This window comes from Pteropus vampyrus, unplaced genomic scaffold (assembly GCF_000151845.1).
Source record: "Pteropus vampyrus isolate Shadow unplaced genomic scaffold, Pvam_2.0 Scaffold68, whole genome shotgun sequence".
NCBI classification, from domain to species: domain Eukaryota; kingdom Metazoa; phylum Chordata; class Mammalia; order Chiroptera; family Pteropodidae; genus Pteropus; species Pteropus vampyrus.
The window spans coordinates 6,797,859-6,823,043 of NW_011888849.1; the positions used below are offsets into that span (position 1 = coordinate 6,797,859).

Below are 25,185 nucleotides of genomic sequence, written 5' to 3' on the forward strand. Positions count from 1 at the left end.
AAAAGAAAACACATTCAAGAAAATCACAAAAAAGAAAATATATTTACCATATTTATTGGAAAAAAACACCCATATCTGAGTGAACCTGTGCAGTTCAAACCTGTGTCATTTAAAGGTCAGAGTATTTTCTTTTTTTAGAAAAATTTGCATGAAAATAAGTACTGGTATTGGCATTTTGAAGAGAAGTAAACTGATCCTTTAGAGACATTGAGAAATCTTTCAATACCACAAAGTTTATGGAAACTGTTAAGATGGAAAGTTGATGGAAACTGTTAAGCATTTAAAAGATGTTGTTTTAAATTAGTGCTTATTGCACAAAGCCACAGTTGCTCCCTCAGAGGAGAACTGATGTTTATTAAGCACTTCGATATGCCAAGTGCATAAAATATATACATAAGATTCTCAGTCGACTTAATCATTGAAACTAAAGATCAGCAAACATTTTCTATAAAGAGCCAGATTATTAATATTTTAGGCTTTTTGGGCCAAGAAACAAAATCAGAAATACTATTTAGGTACTGATATAACCAAAAATAAAACAAACTTCTTTTTTTCCCCAACCATTTAAAAATGTACAAACCATTCTTAACTCTTGGAGGTAAAAAATCAGGTGGCAGGCCATTGCTTGCTGACCTCTATTCCACAAAGCCCAGTGCAATATACGGATAGTGATTTGCTCTTTCTGTCCATGAGCAAATAGTGACTTACAGCGCTCGTCTGTGTTCACAAAACTAGTAAATAGCAGGGCTGGGATTGAGCCCATGTTTATGTGACTTCAAACCCTATGCCCTTTCTACTTGGCTATGCTGTAGAACGTGTAAACTCTTTTATTGAAATATAGGTTTTCTAGTGGAAGAAAATGTCATCTTAAAAAGGAAGAGTATTTCCAGACCTTGCCAGGATCGTGAGGTTTGAAGTCAGGCATTTCCATCTCACCCAATGCCACTTCAAGCAAGTTGACAACCCATTTAATAAAACATGAATAAGCTCTTGAAAGAGTGAGGCCGTGTCTAGATACAGCATTTATTTCATTTCAAATGAAATTGGTTTTGCTCTTTGGCATTAGTGTAGGTTAGAATCTTTGTGTTCAAAGGGGAAAAAAAAAGAGGAAAGATAATCAGTATTTTAACTTTATTTGAAAATAGAGATTTTGAGAGGTTATAAGCAATGTTTTTCTTCCCCATTCTATTTAAATTATATTATGATTGTCTTTTTAAGGACGAGAGCTCAGAGGCCTGGATTGTCACCTGAAGGATAAACATGGAATGCAATGTATTAGTTATGACTGGCAACAAATCTGCCCCAGCCAGGGGGACCTGACTTGCTGAGCCATGCACTCAAAAACAAGAAATGACAGGTGACAATCAGAGCTGACAAGGAGGGGCCTTTTAGGAAGGTGTCTTGTGAATTGAACATGAAGAGTGGAGTTACTGAGTGGCCTAGAAGTTCATTGGTTCTTAATAGCTAGAGGTTTGAAGAACGTCGGCAGAAATAGGCACTGATTAATCATAACCACCCTCTGTTGAGTTCCCATGGCTTGCCAAGCTTATCACATAGCTAGTTGTGACACTCTAATTTTTATAGGAACCCTGATAGGTATTTATTATTCCCACTTTATAGATGAAGAAATTGAGTCTCAGAGAGATTAAGTTGTTTCCAAGGTCACACAGTTGTAGGTGGCAGAGCTGCATCTAAATACAGTCGTTAACTCAAAGCTTATGTCTTTTCCACCCTACCATACTGCTGCTTATACTAGTTAATGCACACCAGAGGGTAGTGCTGGGGGGATGCACAGAGCATTTCTTTGACTGTTTTAGCATAATTTTGTTTGTGAGGTGGATACAGCATTTCCAGGTGATCTGAAACCACAATTATAGGTAATTTGTGGTTCCTGTAGTCATTGAATATATTTGGGGAATGATGTGATTTTTTTTTTTTAATTTGAAAACCATATATATTAAGCTACTGAAAAACTGAAAAAATGAGATTTTTTTTTACTTTTCTGCTGCTGAGATTTTATGCCTAACCATACTGAAAGGGAAGAAGTAAGTTATTTTTTTTCTTCAGTTAATATGATTGTACAGCACAATTCAAATATAAAGATTGTCAAAGTGAGGTCTACAGAAATGCTTTGCTGTGAGTGTAGAGCTTGCTTGGAGATGAAAGTTAATAGGTTTTACTAAATAAAACATTTAGAACAAACGTCTCAAGTCTTTTGAATATGGTAAAGTGATTAAATAACATGTTTTGTTAGGCATTGAGGAATATGAGTGGAAATATGAACAGCATTTTATTGGTTTGAGGCCTTTTATGTTTTAAAGCTATTTACCTTTCTATCATCATCTCTTGCTGTTTGTTACCACAGATTTTTTTTATTCCTGCCATAAACTTTATTTCTCCAAAAGCACATACTTCTTACTTTTCCTCTGGAGCTTTGCCCTCATCCTGCTGTAGAGACTTGCTTCCTCTCTATTGAGCCAATGCTCTCTGGTTCTTCATCTACCTAGAGAAGTACTTCCTGCCCCGCAACCCTACAGCTCTGAAATTAGAGTGCTGTCCTCCACGAGCTCAGAACCCATATGAATTTCTCTAATATCATTTGCTGCAATGTCCTGGCATTTGTGTATTGATTTTCCCACTAGGCTGTGAATTCCTTGGGGGCAGAATTTATTATTTTGTCTCTATAATACAATGCCTGGTCTCTAGCACAGACTCTGCTAATGGTTATTAGTTGATTTAACGTATTAAGGTTTGTTTAATCTCCCTAATAATGTGCTTCACTTTTAATTCACCTAACTTTCTGCTTTTACGTAAACTTTTAAATGTCAGACTACTGTAGCGAAAGAAAATTCATTGCATCAGTTGTTCACATTTGCCCACTTCATTATTATGGACTTCTCTCAGAAAGTCTGAAAACTGGTTTACTTGCAACTCTTTTTGGCCAACATCAATATAAATTATTAAAAAACATAGTAATAAAGACATTAGTAAAAAATAGATTGAAAAGTGATGGAATATATAGCTAATGATTAGGACTTTTAAGAAAAATATTTGAAATATAACATTCAAGGTTATAGCCAAATTTCAATAATATATGTGCTCATATACCTTAATTTAAAGAATTTCCTTTTTTTGGCCTCAAAGTTTTTTTGTTCTTTTTGTTTTTTATTGTTTTTTTTTGTTGTTGTTGTTTGGTTTGTTTCTCCAGAGTAATAAAACATAACAAGATATATATATATATCCCTATTATCCTCTCATATCTGTGTAAAAAAAGTGGAAAGATAGTTAAAAGCCATATGGGAAGAGATAGAAAATATAAATATGAGTAATAAAGTCCTACACAGCCTTTGGGCAGTTCTAGCAGTTTCTACAAGGAGGTGTTTGCTAAAACCCAATCAAATCTCCAATATATAATTCTAAAGGGAGCTTTGTTTTTTAAATCAAAGATAGAAATAGTCTTATATTGAAGGTGTTCTGCAGTTGTCAATCATCAGCCTCACTCCTTGGGGTCCTAATACCTTGCGTCTTTGTCCTCTTTGTTTCTAAGTACCAAACCAAACCTTTTCCTTTTCCCTAATTCTAGGAAAGCCCAAATCACAAGCTGGTAGTAATAGCAATTTTTCAAGTTGAAGAAAAAATTTTAATGTCCCTAGGTTGTTTAGCAGACTGATTGGAGTAATAGAAAATGAAAACAACAACAAGTTGTTCTGAACCAAACACACTTTTTAAGTGCTGAAATAGCCTAATTTTTCCAGCCCAAACAGCAGCTCATTATTGGCTGCATTAATGACACATGAATTTTGAGGCTGATATTTTTGAAGGGAGATTCAAGAATCTGACTGTAATAAGAGCTCTAATCACATTGAGATCGTCTGCCAGAGTAAGTGGGCTCTGCAGCAGTAATATGTCAGAAATGTAGAAATTGATATGTTAGGATTGCCCCACTTCTACCATCACCATAAGGAAGGGCTGTTCTTTTTTTTTTTTACATTTGTTCGAACATAGATTTTCAGAATGCAAATGATGTTTGAAATACATAAAGATGAAATACATATGGTTATTTAATGAAACACACACTTATTACTGACCTTCCCAGATCATTTCTACTACTCTCACTTAATATGTTGCTGTACTTTTCTGAGTTTCATATTTAAAGTCATGGTGGGAACATTTAGCATAGAAGCCAACAAATTGATCTTTTCCTTTCCCCCATGCCCAGCCCATCCCCATACCATGTTTAGTGGAAACATTTAATCCAGTGATTCAGGGAACAGTTTCAATGTTTGCATTTAGAATAAGAAAATAGATGAAAAGGAAATAGGGTCAGTAGAAATACATGCCTCACTGATTTTACATAAAGGTAATATTTTTGAAAATTCATCTTAATTTGGGGATGTGTATAAAACTGACAGGAATTATACTGAAAACCAGCCAAATAGCTATGATAAACAGGGAGCCGACTGTTTTGGATATCCATGGTTCTTAATCGTAGTAATGTATTAACCAATACTCTGAAAGAAAGAACTGTTCTCTGCATTACTGTAATTACTGTAATAAGGTGGAGTCTTGCCTTCCTATGAAGGTTAAATTGCCAAATTCTTTTGATGAAACAGAATCTTCTCCTACAGCTTCTCACTGACCTAGTCCCATGAGGGGAACCCCAATGTAGGTAGGGAATTGCTCTCTAATATTAGTTAGCCAATATTATCTACTATTATGTGGATAGAATTCGCATCAACCAATAGCATCAACCTTTTTTTTACAAAAGCATTTTATTCAATTTATAGTTAAGAAATGCAGTATCTAAGTAAGTTTTGTCTATAATTCTTGAGGATGCCATTTTGACTAACAGAATTCACTAAGTGACAGCCTTGTCTTTCTCCCAGGCATTTCAAATCTAGTTTTAATTTAGATCAGCAGTTTAGGAACAAAATATTTGCCAAATGCGTGTGGCAGACCGTCTCTTTTCTCCCTAATGTCCATCTGTGGAGCACTTTGAGACTTTGCTAAAATGATGAATTGATATGTCTGGCGGGAAACAGCTTGTTACCCAGAGCCGTGGTGTACATAAATTGGGAGCCAGCACTCTGCAACAAAGACCACAGGTGGTAGCTTGTAATAAGGCATCTGTGGATGTTAAGGATTTTTGAAGCTGTTTGATTTTTTCTCATTTTTCTCCATTCAACCTAGAGTTTTCTTATTAAGCTAACATCTCATTTGCTAAAAGATTCGTTGTGTTATTAGAGGCAATGTCTTTACATTCCAAACATACCCAAGTCTATTTTTATTCTGATACTTTTTACAATTATGAATTGGCTGACAACTCATTTGGATCATGGAGTTCCTCAGGAGGCCCAGAGCACAGCTTTCTTTTGTAATGTTACCTATGTCCTTATTGAACCTACTATTTTAAAGAAAAATAAGCACAATGCAGCATCTGTGACACAAGAAAACAAATCCTAAATTTTAGTCAGTAGTAGGGTAATTAAAATATAGGGCTTTGTTTTTATGGAATATAGATTATGAATTCCAAAACTTCAGAGTTGGAGATGTCAGAGTTCATCTAGTCCAGATTACCAGTTGATGAGTGATTTAATTACCTTGTCAAATAGCATTTTTACACCTACTTAAATTCTTCCAGTGATAGAGAACTTACCTCCTCTCAGAGAAGCTCATTGCATTTTCTGAATGCCTCCTGGACTCTCTATAACTTATCTCCACTGTGCCAATCTCACCCTCTGTCACTTAAAAGTAATTACTGTTTAACTCGGTTTTGTTCACCAAACATATATTGAACATTGACTCTGCCAAGCATGAGTCAGATTTCTGGGCTGCATGGTTGAAGAAGAGACAGTCCTTTTTTTCCAAAGAGTTTATAGTCAATTGGGGTGGCAGAAAAGGAAAAACAAGGGATTACGGTATGATATATGCCATGTTAGAAATAAGCACAGAGTGATTCAGGAACGTACTAAGAAAGTACGTAACGTGGACTTATGAGTAGGCTTTCAGAAGGAGGTAATGTTTAAGGTCAGTTCTAAGGGATGCACAATGAATTACAAATATTAAAATCGTATAAGTTTTTAATAGATGAAAAAACTTCCTTGTGCAGTTGCATTTTCCAGTTTATTTAGCAGCATCAAAAATTTATGTTGTGACTAAATTTGTTCAAACAAAAACAAGTGAAATATGGTAGATTCTTGGGTTTTGTAATGGATACTTGTGGAGAACATTTTGGCTAACACAGATTCAACATTGGTCAGCTGGACTCCTTTCAATGACTCAGTGACTCCAGTCTCACTCTCTGATTCACACTTGTGTTCTGGGCTTTACATATAGTATTTCATTTGATCTTCATAACAATGCTCTCAGGTAGATACTACAATCAACATCATAGATCATGATTCTCCTGGGTCTACTGGTTACAAACTGTGAAAACTGAATCTGGCATTATTTAGGTGGAACTGTATTTTTTGAATTATATGAAGGTAATGCCCCCAGCTAATGACTAGATAATATGAGAACACATTCTTTGGGACACTGTCCAACTTGCATATAGCTTTAACCAATGGAAGCCGACCTTTTATTGCTCTAGAAGACATCTGAATACTAAAAGAGGGCACCATCTCATATAGGCTTCCAGCTACTTTCCGCCTCTGACCTTTATGTGTGGTTCTTATAGTCTCGGTCAGTACTGGCAAATATGCTTTATGGCACTGGGTTTTTCACTTGTCCATATTATAAGAAATAAAAGTTCATGCTTTGTATTTGAGTGGCATTTAGCAATCAGTTTGGGACTGCTACTAGAATTTTACATTGGATTACAAAGTTATATATTTATGTGTTTGTATATTATGTATACATATATATGTGTATATATATATTACATATATATACACATATATATCACTTTAAAGTGTTAATTTTCTTTGCTCTTTATATATGTGTATTTGTGGTAATGTATATTATGTGCATATGTATGTGACATTATATATATTACAGAATTTTAAGAAAAAGCAAACATTCATCGAGCTCCTATTCTTCGTTACCAAATTGCCTGCCATTTCTGACCTGGAGTTACATTGAATGCTTATAAGAAATAGGGATCTATTTAATATTTTAAAAAATTTAGGATATTAATAGAACTACATTTAAGGCTTTGGGGTATTTTGAGATCAAATGATAATTATGATTACAATTCTAATACCAATTATCACTAAAAATCTCTAGATGTAAATTTTTCAATACGTTATTTTTGACATAAATTTTATGAACTTAGTTTTAATTTAAATACTGATTTATAAGAATAGTTATTTATTTAAAAAGTTTTTAAAGTGTTTTTGTTTCTCAGAGAAAATAAAGCTAGTTCACATGATCAGCATACAAATGACAGGATGGTCACCATATTTGGGTGGGTGCATGCCAGGTCCGGTATTAGCAGTTATGTTGCCATGGTGACCATTTAGAATCTTGTTTAATAGGTTATGTAGGCAGCTTCATATAAAAGATCTCACACCAGCTTAGTGACTATTTGAAATAAATTTTTGGAGGAAAGAAGCAGGTCAAATCTTAAAAAAACAGCAGCCACACCCCTAATATGATGTTCATCTTGAATCTTGCCTATCTCCTGTCTGTCAAGCTTGAGTAACAGCTATTCCCACCATTGAGAAGATGAAATGGATTGTGGAACTGCCTGACTTTGAATAAGGATTACCAAAATAATTCTTTATGCCACTACCATTTCTCGATTTGTGATCCAACTTGTATTTGGAATGCACACAACATCCTTTGCTTTTACATAGAAATATTACTTGTTAAAAAATGTCCATGGAAACTCCCTGGTTTAGGTTTTACCTCTCCTATTGTTCCACTAAGAACTGAGTCTCTTTTTCCATTTGAAAGAAGCAAAGTAAATCAAGATAAGGAAGAATAAAGAATAAAGAGAAGAAAAGAGTGTCTTCATGTTTAGTTATTATAGAGTTATGCATATTACTATGTTCACAGAATTCATTTGTGGTTAATAAAATTTAAGTTTTTTAAAACATATTTAGAAATAGTTTTTGTTATTCAGTGCTTTTTGTCCATAACTCTATTTGACAAAAAGAAAAAAATTGAAAGAATGACATTTTCAAGATTATGTGACAACATTGATAATATGATGAGCCATCATTCTTATGACAGATTTTGGGGAGGGAAGAAGAAACAATTAAATACATGCAATGACTGTAAGGCAAGGTCTACTTACAGAAATGTCAAAATGTGAATGAAGCATTCATCTTAGGATGAAAAAAATGGAAATTAGGAATAAAAAGATATTACTGAATAAGAGGATTAAAAGATTAAGAATAAAAAAAGCAATATAGGTCATGCAATGGTTGCTGTTATTAGAATTTTGTTCTGATGATGAAATGTTTTTTAAAATATCTTGAGAGTTTTTTTATGCCTATTACTTTGATATGATGTATTTATACCTGTAACTAAGTTTATTAATTTTAAGTCACATTTCGTTGTTGCTCCTAAAATAAAATGTGTGCTTTCACTTTTATTATTATAAAATAATTTGGCACCAAATTCTACTTTGCTTTTGGCAGGAAGGATAGATGTGGTTTACCAAGAAAAAGATGACAGAGCATTGGGTTTGACACAAATTCTAAAGGAATATCAGGGGCTAACAAGTAGGCAGGTCAATAAATAACAAAAAAGTTTAATTCAATGTTGAGATTATGTTGAAAGCCAGAGGGACGAAGTGTCATATAAAAGACAAGAACGGGAATTCACATGTGGTCCAACCAAAAGTATGCTAAGCAATTTGCCTTTCCAGTGTTTGTCTGTCTGCAATGAAATATCTGATAATGCTTCTTGAAGATGCCAAACAAACTCTTCCCTTAACGAGATTAAGGGTTAAGTTTTCGTTAGACCATCATATATTTGTTGATTATCCTGTATTCTGATGTATCTGTATTAAAGTATATGTGAAGAAAAGTAATTCTAAATTGGTCCCACTTCCTTATCTGTTACCCATTGTCCTCCTCTGTACACTGACTCCAAAATACCCTCGTGGGTTCTTACCATATTCATTTTTGCAGATGTTTCTCTCGTGAAAGTTTGACAAGAAACTGCTTCACTGAAGATAATGTGCACTTTCCAATTTCCATGCTTCTTCTATGCTGTTCTCCATGTCTGAGGTGCCTTTCTCTCTTCTGGCTATTTTTTTCAGACATTACTTTTCCAGGTATTATTCCTCCTTCAAGGCCTTCCTCAAGTACCAGCTGCCATATAATGACTTTCTTAATTGTTCCATCCTAAAGCCTCTAAAGACTTAATTATTAGTATTGTGTTTAAGAATGTTGTCTTATTTAGTTAAAAGCAACACCATAAACAACCATTAATTTGGATCCTGACTCTATCTCTATCCAGTTTCTGTAAGTTTTAGAAAGTCCTTATGTGTAAAACGGGGAAATTAAATTAACGGCCTTGTTACAAAGTTGGTGTGAAGATGAAATGAACTTAGTACGTAAATAAGTACTGAACTGGTGATAGTTTTTATGATTACCAACATGACAATACTGCCAGTCTTTCTTATCTGTTGTTACCTCTCTAACACTAGAATGTCGGTTCTTGAGTAAATGAAATGTGCTTTACTATATAATCTCACTTCTTGTAATAAGATTGATTCCCAGCCCACATGTGTAAATCAGCTTTATCTTGGAGTGGGTGATCACACTCGATAGTTTTGTACTACCTTTAATGAACATAATACTCTATAGTCGACAAAATAATTTTCATTGTTACTTGTTTGGGTGATATATTCCCCATTCTTTTATAGAAAATACTTAACATATAATAATTAAATGATATAGTTCTTCTGTTTGACCAAACTTTATTGAAAAGCTTTTTAAAGTAAGTGTGGATTTACCATTTGCTATTTACTTTTGTTTCTGATTATCTGCAATTGCAAAGTTATCAAACAATGTGTATATACCCTTAATTCTGAAATTAATCCAAGAACTACCTCCCTAAAAATGGACAACCAAACACACCCACATGTACCCAAGCAGATGTTTAGATTTTAAAGATACCTAGGGATGAATGCATCAGTATTTATTGTTAAAATAATTCATAGAGAGAGCTACCTCCCCAGATGGGCTGAGGTACTCATCACTTTCTAGACTAAAATCTTTACCTGATGAGTAAATTGGAAGAACCGTTATTTTGTTTCTATTCCTGTTTCTCTGATGAAGCATTAACAAACAGTAAAACAGCCAAAGAAGGAAAACCCGATAATTTGTGTCAATCCTTGAATATGTGACTCAATTTTATTGGGGTTTCATGATTAAAATTAAGGTTGACAAAATTGAACTGGTCCATTGTCCATGACCTTCGCCATGATCAAATAAATGAAGACTGATAATAAACCAATGACAGGATTCTATTATATCTACAATGCAAAAGTTTCTTTAGCTAAATGTCAATTCATTAAAAGGCTCAAAGGCTTCTGATGAATTTTTTCTGTCATACTAACATATATAGAGCTATGTAGATTTTGTCTATGTATTCACTAATAGTCACAGAACATGATAGCTTGTTTTTAATATCTATGAGTGTTAGAAAATATCTATGCCAGTGCCCACTCTTAGCAAAGATATCAGTTCCCTTTTGCAAAGATTTTATTTTCAGTCGGAGTCTTATTTATTCCATGAAGAAAATAAAATTAAAGCTGAACAAGATACAAATGTCATATCAATAGGGTTTAAAAGCATAATTTGGACGTGGTTCCATAGTGCAGCGGTTAGCACATGTGCTTTACACGCAGAAGATCCCGGGTTTACACCCCAGTGGAGCCATGGTCCGTGGTCTACAACCATGAAACCCTGAACAAGCCTGATGTCTGATCTTGGAAGCTAAGCAGGGTACTTGGATGGGAGACCACCTAGGAAGACCAGGTGCTGTAGGCATAAATAATAATAAATAATAAAAAAATAAAATAAAAGCATAACTTATTCTAGTTAGTAATAATAATATGAAAAAACATAATTGTTCTGTGAAAATATTATCTACGTTAACTACTTCTTTGTATCACAATATAGAAGTGCTCTCAGAATATTTCTTTTAGAGACACAAAATTGTGGTGTGTTTAACATGAGTTCTGGAGGTAGCCTGGAGTTCAAATTCCTTTTCTTTAAAATGAGCTAATGTTAGAACTTGCCTCATAAAATCTTTTTTTTTTTGGAGGAATTAGTGATAATGCTCATCAAGCACTTAGCACACAATTTGGTACATACAATATGCTAAATAAATAGTTGTTACCTATCAATTAAATCTTTGAGAGATGTGTCAGATCTCTAAAATAAATCCTAGTGAAGTGCTGCTTTCTGTTTTTTTTTTTTTATTTTAGCCTACTTAAATCTTTTTTAAATAAAATATCAGAAATAAGTTCTTTGCAGTTGAAGGATTAATATCAACAGCTTTGACAACAGAATCTAAGTCTTGATTTTTGCTAATATGAATTATTATAACTGGCAGCTAGTTTTCAACACTACTTGGCATAGTCTCTAAATTGCCTGAAGATGTTTTGATGATTTAGATTCAGAATAAAGTATTTTTAAAGTGGGATTGTTAGACAACAGCAGTCACTTTGGAATGGTTTTTATCTTCAAATGGAAATACATGTTTCGAAGTTGGGTCATGAATTTTTTTCGCAATAATGTTACCTCAGGTAGCATAAAAGTATACACAGTGCTACTAAAAATCAGTGAACCGCATTTTGATTTCAGGGAGCATTTTCGTTATTGTTGTTGTTTAAGAAAGCATAAAATAAAGTCAGGAGTAGGCTGGTGGAAGGCAGGTGAGACAATCACTGGGGCCTTACTTATCCTAATAGCGGCTCCGCTGTTCGTTAATGACAGACATCTAATGGCATCACATACCCTGGCCTCCCTGTGTCTCAGGTTTTTATATATGAAAGAGGGTAGATGATGATGATCTGTGATGCCTCTCCTGTCTCTGGCATTCTGTAGTTCTGATTTCTAAAATACTTAACTTAGAACTACTTTGTCAAAATTTGCCTGCCGTTGTAAACTAAATAATGTCATAGCCACTCAAAACCACAAATTCAAAAGAGCAATGATTGAAACTGGAAACAAATATGCATGTGATCTCAGAAAACAGACAAAACAAAATTTTATTAAAGAATGAGAGAGTTATTGGCAGAGAGGTTGAATATTATAAGCTTGTTTCATGATTTGTGAAGTAGAAAATAACAACTTTTTCTTTAAATGTAATGACTTAACATTTAAAAAGAAAATATATGCAATTACAAATAATTCTGATGAGTTAAATAAAATTTTCTATATAAAACATTGTATAAATTATTGAAAACATTTTACTTAAATGAATTTTTCCCTCTAGATAGGCTAAATTTGGTAATTTAAATGTATGATTTAAAATAATAATGATGGTTGTTTTCTCCTTCCCTACTACACAGATAGAAAAAATATTGTGAGCAAACCGAATCCTCAGTCTTATGTAAAATGAGAATTATGTACAATTTCCAATATGTGATCATCTGTGTGTTTATTCTAACTTGAATATGAAGAAGACTAGCAGAAACCTTTTCTTTTTTTCTTTTTAAAATATAAATACTTTCTTGAACTATATAAGCAAGGTCAAGTTGGGGAAGCTGTTCAAATGTTATTTTCTGAAGTGTCTTTCTTGTATCTCAGTTTTGCAGTGCACTTCTGGATGTTTAGGAATCGAATTGAGGTGCTAATAATGCTCTAGACACTCACATGCAATTTGTTACACTGATGTTAAGGTTGGCAAATAAATTTCATGGTAAGAACTAACCCAGTAAAGTAGTAGAGGCTGCCAGGAGCACTATTTTGAGAAGGATCGTTAGGCTTTTTGTGGTCTCAGCGTTAATGACTGCCATGATCAATTAGTGATATCTGCCATGATCAAAGGTTTGGAAGGCAGAAGCATATGTTCTAGGTACTTGCAATCCCTGATTTATGAAACCACATTGATAGTTTTCTTACAACATTTAAAAATAATAACTTATGGCAAATCTCAGTTTACACACACATACTCTCACATATATGTATATATCTAATATATATAAGAAAATTCTAAAATCATATATTAACAAATCTAAGATGTATATATACATATATACACACACAAGTGTGTGTGTGTGTGTGTGTGTGTGTGTGTATTCCGGGTATCTATCTATCTATATATATATAAATGACTGAGGAGACAGATATGGCGTTAAACTGTATAACAAAATATTATCAGGGATTCAGATACTGTATTGCTAACACGTAACCAAGCAGTTGATCTTTAATCCACAACAACTCCATGTGGTAGCTGGTGATATCTGCATTTTAGACGTGAAGAAACTGAGGCTCATTCAAGTAACCTGCTAGAGCTCTCATAGACAGTGAGTGCCTGAAACAAAGGTGAAATTCGAGTTTGTCTAACTCTGAAAAATAGTCACTATTATTATTTGTGGTTTATTTCACACACATGAGAACACATAAGAATACTGCATTTATATATCGCAAATAAAAAAATCAATGAATACATAAAGAAATTGTGATATATATACACACGCACACACATATATATAATAGAATATTACTTAGCCATAAAAAAGATGAAATCTTGCCATTTATGACAACATGGATGGACTTCAAGGACATTATAATAAATAAGTCAGAGAAAGACAAGTAACATATGATCTCTTATGTGTGGAATCTAAAAACAAAACAAAAAAACTCAAGTTCATAGGTTGAGAGAACAAATTAGTGGCTGTCAGGTGGAGATGGGAGATGAGAGAAATGGGCAAAGGGGGTATAAATTTATTTTTTGAAAATCTTTGAAAAAGAAGAATCTAAATGTTACAGATATATGACATAACTTTATTGAAGTGATTGGGGTAAATTTTAAGTAACTTAGAGAATAAGTAGAGACTATAAGACAAATACCAACAACAAAAAAAACCCCAGTGGATACTCACAGTAATGATTTAAAGTTTACCCATGACTTTAGGGTGTGGTCATCAGAGATTATATTTCTGAACAGAAAATTTAAAGGCTTGTTTAAAAAAATAAAAATAAAGTGGATATATAAAGGAAAAAAGTAGAAATGAAAAGTAGTAATTTAGTTGAATGAAATGGCTTTTGAGGAAAGATTTTTAAAAATAGTCAATCATCTAGATTCTGAGAAAATCGAGAATAAATTCTTTGATCCGTGAGTGTAATCAGTGATCTTCTTATGTGTCCTTAGATATTTTAATTGCATTTTGAATATAAAAAAGTAGTTTTTTTCCTAGATGCGATGTCAAAAAATCATTTACATTGTATCAGTTTCTCCAAGAATGGTATAGTAACTTTTAAACTCAATTATTTTGGAGCCTAAAGGAAATGTAGAGATGGTCTAGACTACCTTCTCCACACCTAACTCTCTCAAACTGGTACACAGGTACAAAAAAACATATTGTAATTAAGGATAGTGATATTTAATATTTTGTTTCAAATAATACTGCTGATTCAGGACAGAGAAAACTAGTCAAGTGTTTTTTTTTTTTTTTTGCTACATCATCTGTATATTTCACCATGGCACTGGCATCAATGTTTTAGGAATTTCTTGAGCACCTACTATGTGCTGGGGACTATTCTAAATTGTAAATGAATACTCTGTGGGTGCCTAAACCTCAAAAAAGAAACAAAATTACAAAGAGCTATGCAAATCCCAAATGGAAAACTAGTGTTGACATCTACTATGTGTAATTAGGCTTCAGAAACATGTTTGAATAAACAAAAACACCTGCAGACCGAATGGCAAGGAAAAAGAAAACATTTATCCCATCCATAGCACCAGTGAAGTATATTGCACACCATTTGCAATATATTATCAACCTGTGTGCTTAAATGTTATTGGGAGATTTTTCCTTAGACTGATAAACCTTTAGCAGACAGTGGTGACTTCACGAATTTTAGCAGTCATAGCTTAACCGTATTTGTTAAGAAAACAACTTTTCAAAATATTAAATAACTATCCACTATGCATTTCATAGGATTTGGCATTTTATATCTGCGCTCTGCAGGCAGCCATCAGATACATTTATTGCCAAATGTGTGATGTGGGCATTGTAAAAGCCTCAAGGAAAAGGCTAATTCGGAAGAGAAGCAGCCTCTATTCTACTGAACACTCTTCCACAGCTGGTTATCTAATCACACACTTGTCTTTTATGGTCATTTTGGGGGTGTTTGTAAGTTTGCTGTCTTAAGCATTTGTTCCTTTATCCAAATTTATTTTTTATTGTTCAAACAGCAAGTGATGAAGTGCAGACTTGCAAAATTGTTTTCATATCCGCAACTGCAGTTGTTTTTACTATATTCTCCCATATAGAATATTTTAGAAGACAGATGTCAATTCCCCATGACTTTCATATGAAAAACAGGGGCTATGTTAATGTACTGGGGTTACAGGAGCAAAATGGGAGAGTAAATTTAACTTTAAATTTTGATATATGAACCATAGTCATTTAGTCAGTCAACAGGCATTATTAACTTCCTTCTATGTACTAGACACCTTTGCTAGGGTATTTTAATATTCTTGTTTTGATTTGACCTACTGATATTTCCTAAAAACCAAAACCAAAAATGAGTTAGGAAGAACTAGCTCACTGAGGAGCCAGATCTGTTAAGAACATCTGATTACATCAACATCTCTGACAGCGGTAAGAGGGAAAATATTTGTCCACCCACCTGAGATTGAGGAAGGCGTAATTCACATGATAAACACTCTGAAGGATTTAATGAGTCAGCAATAAATTGAAAATAACCAGTATTTCAATTACTAACAGAATGGTGCAACAAATTACACAGTGTGGAATATAACACAACCATTAAAAAAATCACGACAGAACTTTACGTAGTAAAATGAGAAGACAACCCTGTTTAAATTAGGGAAAAATGAAAAAGTCAAAAATATGTAAGGAAAACTTTACATCTATACAAGTTTGAATATTCTTAGGAAAAGTCTAAGAAGATACGCGCCAAACTGAAATGAATGTAATTTAGGGTGGTAGAGGAAGAAACAATTTTTTTTCCCATTCCATTCTCATGTTTTATGTCATTTTTGTACAATGGATTTTTAAATTAAGAAAATAAATATAAATGTGCAAAACATGTATAAAGGAGTCTTCTGGAGGAAGGGCTTATTTGTACCCACCAGCAGATAAACAGGGTGCATATAGGTGGCTTAGAAGAGAATTGGAAATGAAAGAGGGAAATCATCACTATACCTGATAAATTCAGATTAATGTAAACCAGATGAGTGTTAAAAATTTTTAAAGCAGCTATAGTAAATGACAAATTGTTTTTCTTAATGCAATTTGGCAGTGTGCATTAATGTTTGGCATTATGTTGTAAGGTGTTATTCTTTTTATTTTTATTAGTTTCAAGTATACAGTACATTGGTTAGACATTTATATAGTTTATAAGACGCTCTCCCTAATTGCTCCTTCTCTCCTCTGGTTTTCCACCTAGCCACTATCTTAATACTAACTGCATTCACTATGCCTTGCTCCTCATCCCCATGACCATCTATCAACTACTAATTTGTACTTTTTTAGCTCTTGTTATTCTTATATCTATTAGCAGCTCATTATTTCTTTGGTCGTCATACTAAGGAAAATGGTAATCGTTGGACATATGTCAAAGGACTCTGCTACAGTCTCCATCTTTGCATATGAATTAAAGTATGTATCAGGCAAGTTTGGACTGAGTTCTGACCTATCCCCTATCACTCACCTGGTATGTGTTTGAGACAGTAGGTTGTATGTCAGACATTCTAATTTTCTATTCTAGGGGAGCTGCATATATTCTTCGTGGTGATGGGGTGGGGAGGAGAGACGCATTTCCTAATTAGCAATTTTAAAGTTGAGTTTCATAATTAGATAGCCCCCTTAGTTTTTTTGCACATTCTGGTTCAGTTGCATGCGTGTGTCTTCTGCCACGCCATAGGAACTGTAATGACTGTGCTCTGCCATGAAGAATGCAATTACATGAATTTCCAGCCTATACAGTCTCTCAGTCCAAGCAAGTCATTTTGCAAGCACGGAATTAAATTTGCTTCTAAATCTCAAGCAGTGAATCACTTTCTCCTACTTCAAGGACCTCTCTCCTTTCCATTTATGATATTTTCCCTCAGAAATAAGGTTTTGCTTGAGATGCAGGAATTTCAGTGCTACTGTTTAGGAAACTCTGACACATAGACTATCGTCAAGTAGTATTCCTATTTGTTTTCATGGAAAATAAAAACGCTTATTGGATTGCTAGAGAAAAAGATCAGGTATATAGTTTCTTATTGCTGTTGTAATGAGTTATCACACATTTGGTGGCTTAAAGCAACACATATTTATTGAGTTCTAGAGGTGTGAAATCCAAAGTGAATCTTATAGTTTTAAAACAAAGGTTTCATCAAGGCCGGTTCCCTCTGGAGGCTCAGGGGAAGAATCTGTTCCTTGCCTCTTGGAGCTTCTACAGGCTGCTGACATAATTTTGCTTCTGGCCACATCTCTGCAATGTCTTATTCCATTGTCACATCACTGCCCTCTCTTACATTGACCCTCCTGCCTTTCTCTTATGAGCATCCTGTGATTAAATTTAGGGCCCACTCGAATAATCTAGGATTATCTCCCCATCTCCAACTCCTTAATCACATCTATAAAGTTTGTTTTGTTTTTCTGTATAATGTAACTTTCACAGGTTCTGGGAATTAGGACATGTACATCTCTGGGACGCCATTATTCAGCCTACCACACCAGCTTAGAATCCTACTCTTCCATTTACTAGCTAGACAAAGATGTATATATCTTTGAAGTCACACAGTAAATATTTTTTGGTATTCACTGCAAAACTTATTTGCTGATTTTACTTGGGAGGCCATAAATTTCATAGTTAGTCAGGCTGCCAGGATTCAAATCCTGGCTCCACCAGTCAATAGGTGTGAGAACTTTGCTTATGCTAATTTAAAACTTCTTTTTTTGGTCACAGTTTCCTCTTCTGTAAGGTGGCCATTATAATAGAATCTACTATGTGAGGTAGTTTGAGGATTTAATGAAATAATATAAGTGAAAAGCTTAGAACAATACCTGAAAAATAGAAAGTGCTCAGCCAAGCTTGGCTGTTGCAATTGATGTTCCTTCTAATATTCGTGCTCACAACTGTGACATAGCCTAACCTTTTTAGATGTTATTGTTCCTTAATTTTTACATTTTATTCGATTATTTTGTAGGACAGATGAAAGCAGTTTGTTTCTTTGGAGGTTTCTCTCTTCATTATTACGATGAAACAGGAGTTACAGAAGTATAAGAATGACTAATCTAGAGTTATCTTTGTTCTGGTGGATAGGCCTGTTCAGGAGAGAATCACTTGTATAATCATATTTGTAATACCTCACTTATGAACAACTGATAATAATGCTCACTTGTGTGCTGCATTACTGTTTTCAAAGCCTTTTTACATCTATTGTCTCATTTGATGCCAGTGTAGACATCACATTATAAGTCACTTTTGGGGACTTAAGAATTGCCCCTGTCTGATTCGAGCAAACAGTGATGGAGGGGCCTGTGCAATAAACAGACCGCCCACCAGGAAGGGCCACACATTTCAGTGAATGAAATTCTGAGCCATATACTGCGATTTTCTTCTTTTCTGCCATGCGAACAGCAGTTGGGGACGGGAGGAGAAGAGCTAATCAATTCTGGTTTTGTTTGTGTGTTCCTTGATTTTATTTTATTCAAGGGCAATCAGCTGAAGGGAAATAAACTGCTTATTAGAATGCTGAAAGCTGTACTTAAACCCTTTCTTTTAGGAGCCAGGTTTTCGAAGCTTTTTCTTCTCAGTGTTACTCACTTCTCTTCAAAGATAGCAGAATGTAAATGCATTCAAGTGTACACAGCATTTAGGGTGCTTATGAAACCAATGGAGGGGAAATCCACATAAATATTGTTCCCCACCAGCAAGGACAATGTGAACATGCTAAGAAAGTGAGACTCTTTGTGCCAAAGAAGAAGAAAAACTTACAGAATAATTTGTGACCTCTATTCTCTATGTTGTTTTGAACACTGGTCAGAACTGACGAGAAACCCATGTGTGTTTAAAATTGGTAACATCCAGATTGAGAATTACCCAGATTTAATAACATAAAAGAAAAATACACATATACAGCAAAACCAAATATGTATAGAAATGTCTTTTTCCTAGTTGTTGTCCCCTAAATAACTAAAGTTCAGAGTTCTCTTAAAATTTCAGCACAAATATAAATGTGATTTGATTTGAGCATCCTTGAATCCTTACCTATTCGTGCACAAACCTTTTCAAGGCTGTAAAAAATATATATATATTAACCTCTTTATAGCACTTTGCATCTCCAGTGCCATATTTTCAGCAGTAAACAATGTCCATTCACACACGTGTACATTAGAGTGTCTGTTTACTAGCAGACATTTATTGTATGCCCGCCATATTCCAGGTGCGTTCTCAGGAATGATGAAGGAGGTAAGACATTATCCTTGGCCTCAGAGAGTTTACCCTTTTAATCTAGTGAAAGCACATTCAAACCTGCTCTGTGCTAACAGGCCTTTCCCATCATGCTTTAAATAGATTTTCATTGACTGGCTGATCTTAATGGATTAGCCGGTGTTTATCTCAACAGGCAAACTGTTTTTTCTGGCCTCTTCATTCTGTTTTTAATATCCCTTTGGCTTTTCTCTTTGCTTCCTTCCTGTGGAGCTGTTATCAACAGGTATCCTTAACACTGTTTTTTGTTTTTTGTTTTGATGTGGCCCATTTGCTAGAACAAAAGCTTCTGCTTATTTGACAAAATTAGGAGAACCCTAAGAAAGGAATATTTCTGATGCTAGGTGTTGAATTAGAGATTTACATAATGATCTGGATTGGTTTAAATCCACAAACTTGATTCTCTCCAGATTAGTGTTCAAACATGTATTTATACAGATGTTCAGAGGCCCTGAAATGAACTTCCTTTAAAGACCCAGATTCTACATAGAATTATAGTAGTTATATATACCCACCGTTGTGGAAACAGGGCTAAGTGCTAAGGTATTCAACTCAGGGAGCCAAAAGATCAAATGGCTCTTTTGGACTTTAATAAGAAACTCTACCTCTGTTTTTTTTTCCCCTCATGTTAAGAGAATAAGATCTTTATGTTTGCAGTCTCCAACAGAGGACATATTGTGTTTATTTATGTTTCACAATATTAGGAAATGCTATACTTAAAAAAAAAAAAAATAGATGCAGCCCTTGACCCAGTCTTGCCCCCATCAGAAAAGGAACCCTGACAATATAGATGGAACATTGAAGATTACAGAGCCAAATGAACACTCCAGCAAAGTGCATATGGTAGTTGTAGCATGCTACCTTCATCTTCAAAAATGATACTACCTCCTCTAGTCCCAAATCCTTTTTTTACCTTTTAAACTTTCTTCATTTTTCAAGGTCCAGTGAAAATCCTATACTATTTACCATGTATTCTCTGTTCCCCACACAAAGAATGATTTTCTTTCTCTAAAATTCCTAGTTTGCTTGATCCTCCCATTCTGTATTTATTATGAGTTACGGTTATTTTTAATATATGCTTTGTTTCTTCTAACACATCTTAAGCTCCTTATAATCAGGAATATTTTTTCTGGCTTTATTGGGTGCCAATATCGCACATGCTATGTACTAGTCATAATTCTATGCATGTTATAGCTATAAGATGAATTGTTCTAGAGATCTAATGTACAGCATAATAATTATAGTTAAAACTGTACTATATACTTGAAAGTTGCTAAGAGTAGATCTCAAATGTTCTCACCACAAAAAAGAAATGGTAATTATGTCATATGATGTAGGTGTTAGTTAACGCTTTGGTGGTAATAATTTTGCAATATATAGGTATGGAAAATCAACACATACACCTTAAACTTACACAGCGTTATATATTAATTATATCAATAAAGGTTGAGGAGAGTCATTAGTGTTTACTATCTCTGGAAGAAATAAAATAAACATTGTTTAACATAATTGTTTTGAAGATTAACATAATTATAACTATCAGACAGGAATGATGAATATTTTTAAAAGTATTGCTATTAGCATAAAGCAATCTTTGAATAAAAACTTAAAAGAAATAAATCCAGTGCCACAGATAATTTCTGGGTTCACTAATTGCTGGTGAAATTTCTACTTTTTACAGTGAAAGTCACTGGTAAATCAATGTGTTTTTTTTGCTTATGAGGTATGTTAATTTAAAATATATTAATTTTTGTAATGATGTGAAGGTTAATTTTTTTCTTAGACATATAAAAGAACATAAAGTTATCTTTATTTTCCAAAGAACTTGGTGTAAATTCAACCAACAAATCTTTAAATAGTTAATTTATGCATTCATTCAGTCATTACTGAAAACTTTTTTTTTGTGCTAGGAAGTGTGCTTTGAAGATAGAATACAACATAGTCTAGTTGGGGAGATAGACAATTGCTTTAGAGTTCATTGATGGATGTTTATAAAAAGATACTATAAAAACATATGTAATCCATTCTAGAGATTGAACTGAAGGGTAGGAACAGGTTTGAGTTCAAAGACTGCTCAGAAGAATGTACACTTGAGCCCAATCTTTAACTTATTAAACCACCTAAAAAGTATAGAGGAGAGGACAAATTCTTTCTAGGCAGAGGAACGGAATACACAAATAGAGGTGAGAAAATATTATATTTAAAGTTTCAAGAACTTTAGCAGTTCTGAAGATTGGGGCCATAAAGATAGGTGCAGGTAGCCTGCAGAGGAATAACACAGGAAGGACCCTATGTCTCATGCTGAATAAATGAGTTTTATTTTAAAGGAATATAGGTAGCCATCAAACAATTTAAAGTGGAAAGATATGGTTGGAAATTCATTTAATAAAAAATACTCTGAAATGGTGTGGAAAAGGGACTGAAAGAGGGGAGAGGAATGGACACATTGTGATTGGCCAGATGAGAAATGGAAAGGGCATAGTCTTAGGCCAACACAATGGGAATGAAAAGGTAGAGGTGAGAAAGACATAGGAATTTAAATCAATTGGATGTGGTGAATGAATTAAATGTAGAGAAAGAAAGGGAGAAAGGAAAGAGTCTAGGAAATTGCCTAGCTTGGATGTTTGGTTGAAGGTTATACTGCCTGAGAATTAGAAGATCAGAGAAGCATCAAAATAATGGGGAGCAGACAGAAGGAAGGGGAAATTTTAGATGAGTACCATTTTCTGATATGTTAAATTCTGTGTGGAATGAATACATCACAGATCCAATGTTTGAATTGGGAAGACATGCAAAAGTCATTGAAGTCTAAGATCACTGTTCTCTAAGAACGTGAAAGAGTAAGACAAGGTTAACAAATACAAAAAAAGTTAAATTTTTAATAAATAAAATTTAAAGTATAGTTTTCTTTGTGTCTTACTCTTGACTACACGTCTGAATTTATTTGAGTTTCTTTTTTTTTTAATTTAATTTTATTAGTTTCAAGTATATAGTACATTGGTTAGACATTTATATAGTTTATAAAACAATCCCTCTAATTGTTCTTTCTGTTCTCTAGCTCTCTATCTAGCCATTACATTAATGCTAACTGCATTCCCTATGCTGTGCTCCCCATCCGCATGACCATCTATCAACTACTAATTTGTACTTCTTTAACTCTTCATCCCATTCTCCCAGTCCCCCAACCCCTCTTCCCTCTGTCCACCCTAGATTGTCCTCTATATTTGCAAATTTGTTTTTGATTGGTTCTTTTTGTTCCTTAGATTCTGCATTAAGTGAAATCACATGGTATTTATCTTTCTCTGTTTGACTTATTTCACTCAGCATAATAACCTCTAGGTTCATCCATGTCAATGCCAGTGGTAGGATTTCATTTTTTAAAATAGCTGAGTAATATTCCATCATATATATGAACCATAATTTCTTTATCCAATTGTGTGTTGATGGGCATTTAAGTAGCTTCCATATCTTGGCTATCGTAAATCGTGCTGCCATGAACATAAGGGTGCATAGATCTTTACAAATTATTCTTTTGGTTTTCTTTAGATAAATACCCAGAAGTGCAATTGCTGGTTCAAAAGGTATATCCATATTTAATTTTTTGAGAAACCTCCAGACTATTTTCCATAGTGGCTGTACCAATTTGCAATCCTACCAACAGCGTATGGGGGGGTCCCTTTTCTCCACATCCTCGCCAACACTTGTTCTTTGATTTATTGGTGATTGCCATTCTAGTGTGAGGTGATATTTCATTGTGGTTTTAATTTGCATTTCTCTGATGATTAGTGACTTTGAGCCTCTTTTTATATATCTCAGCTATCTGTATTTCCTCTTTAGAGAAGTGTCTGTTCAGGTCTTCTGCTCATTTTTATATTGGATTTTTTTTTTTTTTTGAGTTGTATGAGTTCTTTATTTTAGATGTTAACTTCTTATCAGATGTATCATAAGTGAATATCTTCTCTCAATCAGTTGGTTGTCTTTTTGCTTTGTTGATGGTTTCCTTTGTTGTACAAAAATTTTTAGTTTGATGTGGTCCCACTTATTTATTTTTTTCTTTTGTTTCCCTTGTCCAAGGAGATATATTTGAAAAGAAATTACTGTTAGCAGTATCAGAGAGTTTACTGCCTATGTTTTCTTCTAGAAGTTTTATGTTTTCAGGTCTTACATTTAAATCTTTAATCCATTTTGAGTCTATTCTTGTATATGGTGTAAGAAGGTGGTCCAGTTTCTTCCTTCCTTCCTTCCTTCCTTCCTTCCTTCCTTCCTTCCTTCCTTCCTTCCTCCCTCCCTCCCTCCCTCCTTGCTTCTTTCCTCTCTCTCTCTCTTTCTCTTTCTCTTTTCTTTCTTCCTCCCTTCCTTTCCCTCCCCCCCCCCTTTTTTTTGCATCTATCTGTCCAGTTTTCCCAGAACCATATATTGAAGAGACTGTCTTTACTCTGTGGGTATTCTTGCCTCCTTTGTCATATATTAAGTGAGCATATCATTGTGGATTTATTTTTTGGCTCTCTATTATGTTTCATTGATCAGTGTACCAGCTTTTATGCCAGTACATTATGTTTTGATTACTGTAGCCTTGTAAGTATAATTTGATATCAGGTAGTTGTGATACCTCAACCTTTGTTCTTTTTTCTCAAGATTGCCATGGATATTCAGGGTTTTTTATGGTTCCATATAAATTTTAGGATTATTTGTTCTAGCTCTCTGAAAAATACTGTTGGTATTTTGATAGGAATTGCATCGAATCTATAGATTGCTTTGGGCGGTATGGCCATTTTAATGATGTTGATTTTTTCTACCCATGAGCATTGTATATGCTTCCATTTATTTGTATCTTCTTCAATTTCTTTTTTTAATGACATAATTTTCTTAGAACAAGTCTTTTACCTCCTTGGTTAAATTGATGCCCAAGTATTTTATTGTTTTCCATGCAATTGTAAATGGGATTATTTTCTTCTCTTTCTGAATGCTGATCACTGAAATAAAAGATTCCACTGACTTCTGAATATTAGTTTTGTATCCTGCCACTTTACTGAATTCATTGATCAGTTCTAATAGCTCTTGGGTGGAATCTTTATGGTTCTCTAGATATAGTATCATATCATCTGCAAATAACGAGAGTTTTACATTTTCCTTTCTAATTCTTGTCTTATTACTGTGGCTAAGACTTCCAATACATTACTGAAGAGGAGAGGTGAAAATGGGCATCCTTGTTTTGTTCCTGATCTTAAAGAAAACGCTTTTATCCCTTCCCCATCAAGTAGGATGTTAGCTGTCATATATGGCCTTTATTATGTTGAGGTATGTTCCTTCTATTCCCACTTTGCTGAGAGTTTTTATCATAAATGGATGCTGAGTTTTTTCGAATGCTTTTCTGCATCTATTGATAATGATCATATGGTTTTTGTCTTTTGATTTGTTAATGTGGTGTATTATATTAATTGATTTGTGGATTTTGTACCAATCTTGCATCCCAGGAATAAATCCAACTTAATCACGGTGTATGATATTTTTAATGTATTACTGAATTTGATTTGCTAATATTTTTTGAGGATTTTTGCATCAACGTTCATAAGAGATATTGGCCTATAGTTTTCCT

General features: G+C 34.0%; 1 protein-coding gene across 1 annotated transcript in view; it reads left to right on the forward strand.

The window, feature by feature from the left end:
* The window catches only part of PRKG1 (protein kinase, cGMP-dependent, type I), a 1,084,330-nt gene that overhangs the window by 682,128 nt on the left and 377,017 nt on the right, over nucleotides 1–25,185 (forward strand). The gene's annotated exons all lie outside the window — the stretch shown is intronic.